We start from the raw sequence: 10,814 nt of genomic DNA, 5'->3' as shown, positions 1-10,814 counted from the left end.
GCCTACTTGATTCATCCTTCATTGGAATATACCAGAAGCACACAAACTTGCTGATTTACAATCATTGGCCTCACAAAATGCTCATATACATGTGCACCTCCATTAAACCATGGCAATACTAACCAGCAATTGAGAAACGGATTTTGCGTAAGACTAGAAAGGGAGCCTGCAAAAGTGCAAAAGTTATGCCTGTGGTGAGCATTTCCATTCATCTCATGATGTATCCAAAAAACTTATCAGCCAAATTATGAGAGAGCACTATAGCAGTGAACGATGAAGTGCAATACTAAACCTGAGATGGTCAAATAGCAAAGAAATCAAGGTAAGATGGAATGTGCACATAAAACTAAAGCTATGATGAAATGTGCACTTGTGTAGAAAGTTTGTTGTTTTTACCATTTGAGTACTGGAGCAAAGGTGAGCACTGAATAGAGTGATAAAATGAGTACAACACCCGATACGTGAGCCATTGCCTGATCATCCATAGCATATTTTTTTAATTGCTCTGACAGAGGCATACCTATGAAAAACGTCCAATGAGGTAAAACATAAATAATAACCATCAAATAGAAAACAGTTAGCGTCTATATGTTTAACTAAAAGTTTATAGGATCAACTTACAAATGATACGCAAGTGAAACTACGGGCCTGCAAAGATAAACAAAAAGAGGATTAAAAATTCTTTAAATTACAACTAAACATTCAGTGATGTTCAAAAATCATAACTGCACCTAATTTTCACTTGACTGACAGAAAGTGTCACAAGTAAAAGCTATCACATTTAGCAACCAAAAGTCGTGCTTATGTTGAGGTACATTTTTTTTTCTTGGACATAAAAATCAGCACTCGTAACCATGACAATTTAAAAGAACATTAAGGGTCTATCATAATCATCACTGTTGTAAGGGCTGAGCAAACTGACCCAATAAAACTATTTTACCAACATTGTTCTATTCTATCCCCCGAAGGAAACATCCATCAGGCAAGTAAATAATGGATAGGTAACCTAAAAAACTAATTAGCTGGTATCATTGATACAGTGACCAAACTAGCTTGAAACATCCATCATGTAAGTAAATAATCAGACATATTGTGATTGAAACATTATGTCAAAAGGTAGCTGGAAAACAATTAGCATAGGAGAAAGATTAAAGGATATAAATTTGCCGACGGAAGGAAAAAATGAGAAACTAAATTAGTAAACATGGTGTGTTGTTTACTCTCAGGCATTCCAACCTACTTACTATCATCAGGAAAAGAAACTAATAAGATGGACAGCATGGAAAAAAAAAAGGGAGAGCAAATTAACAAACTCGTTCTGGTGTCTAATATCAAGCATGCAAACATTCATAGTATGATGAAAATGAGTACTAACTTTGTCTGCCTCTCTGTGGCATGATTGGCAAGGATCCTAAAGTCTTCTTAACATTGAATGAGAAGTTATATAAGGATTTTAGGCTTTTTCAATCTGCTACCTCAATCCATGGCATCAGATTATTGAGAAGCAATTAAAATAGACATCTGTTAGAGCATTGGAAATAATTTTGCTTCACTAGTAATGAAAATAGGACACTTACTAATAGATGCTGAATCTTTAGGAGGTTGGTATGCTCATACAAATGCACATGCACTAAATTGGCTTTGGTGTCGCATCCAGGGATATTAATTTAAATTTTCATTCAAAAATGCCTGAAAACATACATTTTCTCGCAGGTTCTTCTAATACCCACTTTCTATTCTAAAATTCTCCCAATTTCATTTTTTTCTTCAAAACAATATCAAAATTCAATAACTTAACCTTAATCTCAAGATATGATACATCAAATGGACTAATCAGTAATACTGAAAACCATGTGGAAAAAAATAAGACATACCATTTGTACGACAGCAGCCTAACCCTCTGTCCAAGCAGTTGGATTTACCACAGAGGTGCATAAAGAACTTTGGTAGGTACATCTTGTACCACCATCTTCCTAGGGAGCCTCCAGAATTATTAGCAGTTACATTTTCATTGCTCTCGCCTTTTCAGACAGAGCCATGTGTGAAGCTAATAAAGTGCAAAGAAAATATAATCAGTTATCGGCACAAAAAAGTTATAAGCCTAATTTATTTTCATGATAATTGTACTGCTCACTGCAAATTAATGAGATTTTTTTTCAAAACATTAAAAAAATGTACGACAAGAATAATAAGGACAATGACAACATAAGTAATAGCGTTAACAATGCATCCTGTGACAGTTTCATCTACTGACATTTGCAATGAATTGAGACACATTAATATCAGCCATTAATTTGCACTGAATCACTGAATAGAGTAAATTTAGATAAGGTCATGTGAAAACAGAAGAAATGCAGAGGCTTGTGACCACCAGCATCCTCCTTCCAATGCTATCAAACAGCCAGCATAGCATAGCTATGAAATCGGTTCAGCACACAGTCTCATGTGTTTTGAGAGTCTCAAGAATAATCCAAGTCAATTACCTTTGCCTGAAGCTCGCAAATGGCAAAGCGTACTTTCTCCAGCTCCTTTGTTTCCATCTTGCACCAATTTCGGAAGCAGATAGCCACCAGCTAAACCATTAAGATCACATAATATTGTATTCAGATATCAGATCCAACTAGCCCCTAAGCACAGTGCAATAGCAACTCGATGTGGATTGTTTAGATCGATACACCTGTTCATATACATCAAGTTCAAGAGATCATGGCTAAACCAGCACACATGTTCATAAATCAAATCTGTCGAAGTTCCAACTATTAAGGATAAATAACAAACCAGAAGATTCCATCAAGTGAAGGAGGGATGAAAATAATACCTTTAGATGAGGTTCAGTGGAGGGATCAACAAGAGAAGGCATCTCAGATCAAGGTGCCAGTGAGCAGATCCACGCTAGGACGGAGCCCTGCTGGACGAACGGCGGCTTGGGGGCGGGGTGCGGTCGGGGTGGGGCGTGGTGGCTACGGGCGCAGCAGTCCGTGCGCGCCCACGGTGGCGGACGGCGAGGCTACGGGTGCCGGCACGGCGGTTCCCCACATCCGGCGGAGAAACAGCAAGAGACGGTTGGTTCAGAGCTGGAGAGGGATCCATGGCCTCCTCGACACGTCCATTGGCGGCGGCTTAGGTGTCGCATCCGGGGATGCATGCCTGTGGCGGGTGCGGGCGGCGGTGGAGCGGCCTGCTGCGGGCGGGCACGGGCGCAGGGTGGGCGCGATGGGGGCGCGGCGGCGGCGCGGCCAGAATCACGGGAGCGAGTTTTGTTTCCTTGCAGCGACGTTTCTTTCCTGGAAGGGCGACGGGATCGCAGGCGTGGGCAGACGGACGAACCAAAACAAATGTCGCACCAAAAAATGTCCACGCTTTATTTTTTTTAGTTGTAGGTAGACTAGATTTTTTTCCGTGCACCTTACACTAGTCTTATAGCTATATTTACACCATCTTATTACTATATTTACAATAATTTCTTCAATATAATTTATTGGACATGGTGACGTAATTTGAGAATAACACAAATATATGCCAATTTTTTTAAAAAAATACATATTATTTCTATGATTCTAGACATCATATAAATATATATCAAATTATTCACAAATTCTTCAAAAAAAAATTAAAAAAATACAAATGGTGCACATGAGGGAGTCGCACAAATGGTGGACGGGAGGGAGCTGCACCTGCGCCCACACCAGGACCGACCGCTGGGGACGCCGCCGATGCCGTGGAGGGCCGCGCTCGCGCCGGGGACAGCCGTGCCTGCGCCCTGGACAGCCGCGCCTACGCCTTGGACAGCCGCGCCCGCGCCTGGGCCTAGGCAGCGGCGGCCTAGGAACTATGCGACGAAGGAGGGAGCGGGGAGCAAGCCTGCGCCTGGGCAGCGGCGGTCTAGGAGCTATGCAATGAAGGAGCGAGCGGGGAGCAAGCCCACGCCTAGCGGCGGCGGCGGCTTGCGAGCTCTGCGACGAAAGAGGGAGCAGGGAGCAAGCCCGCGCCTGGGCAGCGGCGGTCTGGGAGCTATGCGACGAAGGAATGAGCGTGGAGCAAGCCCGCGCCTGGCGGCGGCGGCGGCTTGCGAGCTCTGCGACGAAGGAGGGAGCGGGGATCCGATGCCCGCCAGTCTAGATCGTACGTCCAAAACAACCGGTTATCACATAGCAAATCTGTATTTTTACCCTTGTGAGTAATTTTGGCCTATTCGCTTGTCTGAATTCTGGAGGAATCTGGATGGTTTGGAGGAATGCTGGATGAATTTGTGAGAGAAAAACACTGTTTCAGATAAAAAAATAAACGGATCAAGCCGAATTTAAGGGCACGCGAACAGGCACAAGGCCTTCATAAAAAAAATCGACAACAATATTATCACTGCCCGGTAAGACTAACTAAGATTATACATAGGAATTTCTATCTAGACAGACACTAGAAACCGAGGCCCAAATAGACACCTTCGAATTAACGTGCACGAATGCTCCGTTTGGTACAACTTTCCTTTTATCGCTGTAGCCGATATAAACATTTGGTTAAACAGATTCTATATAAAAGAATGAAATTTCTATAGTATCCTTTTCTTATTCTACCTTTGTTTTCTCCCTTTCTTTTTCATCTCTTCAATTTTTGTATCCCTTATCACCCATGAGACCACTGTGTCTCCAGTCTCATCCGACCTTGGCACATCGAAGCCCAGCGCGCGAAGCCCCTGCGCCTCGGCATCTCAAAGCCCTAGCGGCGGCGCCCCCCTACGCGACAACGGTTGCGCGCCTCGGTGCCTCCGTGCCCAGTGCTATGACGACTCACAACACTGGCAGCCACGCACTCGATGCCCTAGCAACTCCACAACCTCGCGGCTTCGCACCCAGCGCCTCACTTGCGGAGGCCATTTTGGAGAAGATGCGAGTGCACGGTCAAGAAGTCAGATGAAGCTACTTTTTTAGCTTCCTCGATCTCATTTGGCTCTAGGGAGCGAAAATTGGGAAGAAACGGCGAGGAGCGGCGACCGAATGTCCGGTTTGGTTGGTGGAGACCCGAACAGTGCTTAACATTTTTTAGATGGGCCACCCCAAGGGTGGATCTAGCACTAGAGCGGAGTGTGCTCAAACATCCGCTACCGCTACTCGAAGCATAGAGCCCCCTCTTAGTCCCCCTTACAAATTAGTATCCATGGAAGTTTAATAGGATGGACTAGAGATGAAAGATAATAGAAGAAGCACCTCCTAACATATTTTCCTAGATCCGCCACTAGGCCACCCCATGATGACAATGTTGTCAGCTAGCGAATAGACATAACCTAGTATATGCAGGTCCATAGGAAGGACATGATGAAACAACCGAATAAGAGATTCCATGAGTCAATGCCAAAGTGACTCCGGATTGGTACGAAAGCCTCTAACTAGAGATAAATATGATGTTTCAAGAAGTAGCTGCAAATTCATCCACAACCGGACCACCAAAGCAAGCGATGGGACTAGCCCATCCAGTGGACAAATTGTCTATGTTCATCCATGTGATCGTATCTTCAAAGCAAACACTTACGCTCGCCCATCCGAACAGATCAAACGCCTGTCAATAAATAGAGAGGACATAACACTAAATAGTCCACAAGAGCACACCACAACCAACAAATGGCTCGAGTGAAAAGGCCTATGGGACAGAGGTACATGTAACAAAGGTCTATATTATGGTTGAACGTGACCGGAGCAGAGTGTGGTGTCGCCATATAATATCCTTTACGCAAAGTCCTCTTGTTTTGTCTCCCTGAAATTTTCATCACATGTGTAGAATTCACCAAAATTCTTACCAATATAATATGTGTATTTCTCAATTTTAACTAGCGTAGCATTTTGCATTTAGAAAATCAAAAGAAAAAACAATATAATATTAAGCAAAGAGAAAGGGTGGTGTTTCTTCCCCGCAATTTCCTCAAACGAAACTTTAGGTAAGGATAGGTAGTTAATATTTATTTACACAAAAAGAAAGAAGAAAGAAAAAGAAGGGGAAAACGTCCCCTTTTTACAAAACCAACTCAAAGGGCGAATCGAGTCAATCGTCCGTCCCCAAGCCCACCGCAGCCCCGCCACCAGAGCCGCCTTGATCAGCGCGATGGCGGGAGATCCGGCCGCCCCGGGCGGCGGTGACGCCCACCCCGCGTCGGGGAGCAAGAGTTCCCGCTCGTCGACGCGGCACCGGCAGTTCCGCGACCGAGCCAAGGTCCGCGTGGACGACCTACAGGAGATGTTCTGCGGCCTCCAGTCCGCTCGCAAGGAGAGCCGCTCCGCCGACGCCGCTGTCCTCGAGGAGCAGGTCCACCAGATGCTCCGTGAGTGGCGTGCCGAGCTCAGCGTCCCATCCCCGGCTTCCTCTCTCCAGGCAAGTCCCCCGAACCCTAGCCCTCCGGCCGTCCCACCGTTCCCCTTTCGTGCGCGTTAGATTGGTGCTGACGGGTAGTTGTGGTGCGGCGCAGAACTCGCAGGGGAACAACCGGGAGGCTTCGGATCCACCGTCGGATACGCTGCGACTGCTGCAGCTGGTGGTGCCCGAGGAGGAGGACGACGCCACCAGTAAGCTCCTGGTGCCCCAATCGACGCAGCAGGCGCCGCCTTCTCATCAGAGCCACGAGCACGCGCAGGACAGCAGGATGGCCAATACTGATCAGCAGTGTGAAGCTATGGATGGGGGCACTGCTCCTGCGCAGCACTCTCTAGGTCAGGGAGTGGAGGGAGATTGTGGAGAAGTGGCTGCTGTTGCTAATGCAATGTTCAATGATCAGGTAGTATTTGCATTTTCAATTATCGAGCTGGGAACTGTTCTTTTTTTTTAACAGATTGATAACGTGGAGGAGCTTGTCTGTTAGACTTAATTTTTTTGTTGACGAATTACTAACATTGTACTGCTATAGTCATTCTAAGAATCCAAGCATGTCAACTGAGGCTTTTCGCTGTAAAGGATATCTATATGTGTAGGATGGCCTTTTTTAATTACTATGTTGATGATATCATCACGAATCATCACGATAAAAAACATGTGAACTGGATACAGTATCATGTTGCCAAATTACAGTTTTGCATAAGAACTCCACTAATTTTCTTTCATCTTGTTATGTTGTTTAGTTGCAGATTATAGACCACAGTATAGATCAGCACCATAAACTAAACTTCATTCACGAGTAATGACTTGTTTCAACTTGCAGTGTCGGATACTGGAGTGCTGTACTTGAGCATGCTAGCATAGACAACTATGTTCGATGCATGTGGAATGATGTGCTAGTGCTATTTGTTAAGCTTCTGAAGAGTACAAAGTCATGACAGTATATCTTTGTGTAGTTAGGCTAGTTGTAAATCAAAAATAATGATACTCTTCAAAAATCGCAAGTTTAGGCCTCATGTCTCAAGAGTTTCGAGTTTCTGATACAATTCGATTGTTATGGGCTCTAAACTGTACCTTGTGAGTTTGTGACAAAGGAGCATATGTACACTTTATGTTACTTGTAGGATTGAAACATGACTACGAACCTAGACACAAAACAGAGGACAATAACCGGCAGGGGTTGGGTTAGCCGACAACAAGCCGTTTCATTCCATTCCATTTTTTTGGGGTGCATGTAGATGATCATGTTTCTTTTACCATCTCTATTGATAGCTTTAATGAGCCTGTCTTACTTTGCTTGCAGATGTACTATATAGACCAAGAACTTAGTATTGATGATTTTCTTTGTGATGATGATTACAAAATAAATATTTCTGGTTCTAATGAAGATCAGTTCAATAACCTGCATGGGATTGGCCAATTGGAACATCAACAGTTTGATTTGCCATTAGATCTACCACCTACCCATTCATATGCTGATGCAAATAACTCTGAGCAAAATACTGGAGATGTCTTTGTTCACATGTCAGACTTGCTTACAACAATATGGCCATCACCCTCTCAGTATTTGGGGCCAAAATGTGCACTTTGGGACTGTGGTAGGCCAGTTGGAGGGACAGAGGACTCTGGAGATTACTGCAACCCTTACCATGCTGGTTTGGCTTTGAATGATGATGGTCTTCTTGGGACAAGACCTGTGATGCGCCCAAAAGGTATTGATTTGAAAGATGGGCCACTGTTTGCTGCTCTCATTGCAAAAGTCCAAGGAAAGAATGTTGGTATTCCTGTGTGTGGAGGTGCTGCTACTTCTAAATCGCCATGGAATGCACCTGGTAAGTATTGTTATATTAGTGCTAGCATGTCTGGTTAATGTTGATAGTATCAAATTATTTTGCTAACTTTTGTTTTGTGCTGTTGTTGCAGAACTTTTCGATCTTTCTCTTCTGGAGGGTGAATCTCTTAGAGAATGGCTGTTCTTTGACACTCCAAGAAGAGCATTTGAGAGTGGCAACCGAAAGCAAAGGTCATTGTCAGATTACAGTGGTCGTGGGTGGCATGAATCAAGGAAGCAGGTAATGAAAGATTTCTCAGGTCTGAAGAGGTCCTATTACATGGACCCACAACCATCAAGCAGCCATGAGTGGCATCTTTTCGAGTATGAGATCAATGCTTCTGATGCCCTCGCCTTGTACCGTCTTGAGTACAAGTCCTCTGACTCCAAAAAGAGTGCCAAGTCAAAACTGTCTAGTAGTCCACTGAATGAAATCCAGCAGCAAATGGGCAGGCTGACTGCAGACAGTGGAAAACAAACGGACTGCTAGGAGCAAGCCAAAGGCTAACCAGAAGGATACCAATGCAAATATTCATCCACATGTTAACACCCCCAGTCAAGTTAATGCTCCAAATGCTTATCAAACAACGCCGCAGGTGAACAACGTTTCTGAATGGGAACGTTGTTTATGGACCTCACCTTCCACATTCTGAAAACGTCGTCTATGGACCTCATCTTCCACATTCTGAAAATGTCGTCTATGGACCTCATCTTCCACATGGATACTCAGCCAAAGGAAGCAGCTTCTTTTGGAACCCAAGCGACGGGACTTGAAGATGCAGCATCATGTAGCTGCTCATACATTGTATGGCACTTGTCAAGCAAAAACTCTAACATCGTCAACCAAGTTATGGGGCTGAATAGCGTGGTCCTTCACGTTTCCAAATTCTAATTGATTGGTTTCTGCACGGGGGCCTGGCTGGCCGGTGTATTTGAATTTTGAAATACAGAGGTATACTTGCATTAACTTCGTAAAATATAGCCTGGTGTCCAAGCTGCCAATCTGAATGTAAAATAGAGTCTGCTGTAGCAGTTGCTGCTCGGGTATGTTAGGTACTTAGGTTTTGAGTCCTAAGTTTCTTGAGCCGTTTTTCTGTTTTGAATTGAGATGGATATATTCTTGACCGTTTCTTTTTTATGTGCCTATTTATATGTGAGAAATCTGTGAAGCTGGATTGGGTCTATAGTCTATGCCACACCATTTCCAAAGTCCCCAGTCAAAGCAGCACCCAGAGCAGTAAATTGTAACTCGAAGCGAATGAACTCCTGCTTTGACTCGCACCTGTCTATTCCATTTTCTGAAGAATAGTCCCGCTCGCCTGATCACGTCACCTTTCAAGAATCGTTATCGAGTTTACATAACAGTACATCAAGCATGATAATCATATATAGGAATTAGGGATACAATACGCTATAAATGGGACAATTCCTTCTAGGGATACAATAATCGTAAATAGTAGAAATGCACTTAACCTTCTATCTATATACTATAAAAGAGCGAAGGAATTGATAATAGCTTTTCACCTAAAATACTTACCCACCTTTAATATAAACCCTTAGATAACAGAGTATCCCTAAATCTAACGCTTCATATCAATCTAGCGGTGCGCCACCTACCATCTTACACCTACATCTTACGTGTGTCCTGCCATGGAAAAAGCCAATCAGCCATCCTCCGCGGCGATTTTTTTGTCACCAAGTAATTCCTTTACCGCTAACCTACCCACGTCACCGCCGCCTCATCAATCCCGCGACGATCCATTGTGTCCCCGTCAATCACGCAGCCAATCCTCCCCATCTCCTAGACTCCTATGCCTCCTCCCATGGATTGTCCTGATTAATGGATCCTCAACCTCGAGGGTGAGGGCTCGTTGCCACATACGGCGCTCCAGGTGACAGCTTCCCTTCTCCACCTCCATGCTCTTCTCCGACGCCTCCTCTCACACCGGTGCCGCCCGTTCCCCTCCCGCTTGCCCCTCACCCCGATCCACCATTTGTGACCCTTCTGGACTGGAGCCAGGTCGTGAAGCCATCCTGTGGAGTACGCGGGTGCGACCTGGGGCGGCGCGGGCGAGAACAGGGTCTGTCCCGCGAGCAGAGCGAGCGGGCGGGGTGGCGTGAACGAGTGCGGGATCCGTTTTTTATTAATAACTCGAGAGTGGAGAGTTAGCGGTGGATAAGACGTCCGACAAAAAGATAACCGCCCGGACACCCTGATCCTAGCGTTTCCGTAAAGCCATACGTTAATCAAACTGCCTGGAGTATGTACGCGGTTTTGCCATCGGTTCCCAAGCCAAACGGTCCAAAATATCAATAGACAGCCACATCGGTTTCAAATTATAGGCCTATTTTTTTTCTGAATCAAACTTCTCTAGTAATGATCGATTTTTTCCTGAAAAATATGTTACACCTACAAGTTCAAATAAACATGCGACACACACACATGTATTTTATTAATGAAACTAACTCTGTATTTTATTAGACTAGCAAATATACCCATGCGACACACACATGTTTACGAAAAATATTTCAAATGCAATAGGAATATTAATTGAATTCTCGATATATAAATTCATATATATCATAGACATTTCTTTAAATACAGAAATAAATATCTTTATTATAGATG

At 44.3% G+C, this 10,814-nt stretch overlaps 1 pseudogene; it reads left to right on the top strand.

Annotated features, from left to right (window-relative positions):
* The first annotated feature begins 5,999 nt into the window (after positions 1 to 5,999).
* On the top strand, positions 6,000 to 9,369 carry LOC136516638 (transcription factor VOZ1-like; annotated as a pseudogene).
* Positions 9,370 to 10,814: the final 1,445 nt, after the last annotated feature.

This window comes from Miscanthus floridulus, chromosome 17 (assembly GCF_019320115.1).
Source record: "Miscanthus floridulus cultivar M001 chromosome 17, ASM1932011v1, whole genome shotgun sequence".
Lineage (NCBI taxonomy): Eukaryota > Viridiplantae > Streptophyta > Magnoliopsida > Poales > Poaceae > Miscanthus > Miscanthus floridulus.
The sequence above is the reverse complement of the archived record's forward strand: the minus strand, read 5'-3'. Positions and strand labels throughout refer to the sequence as shown.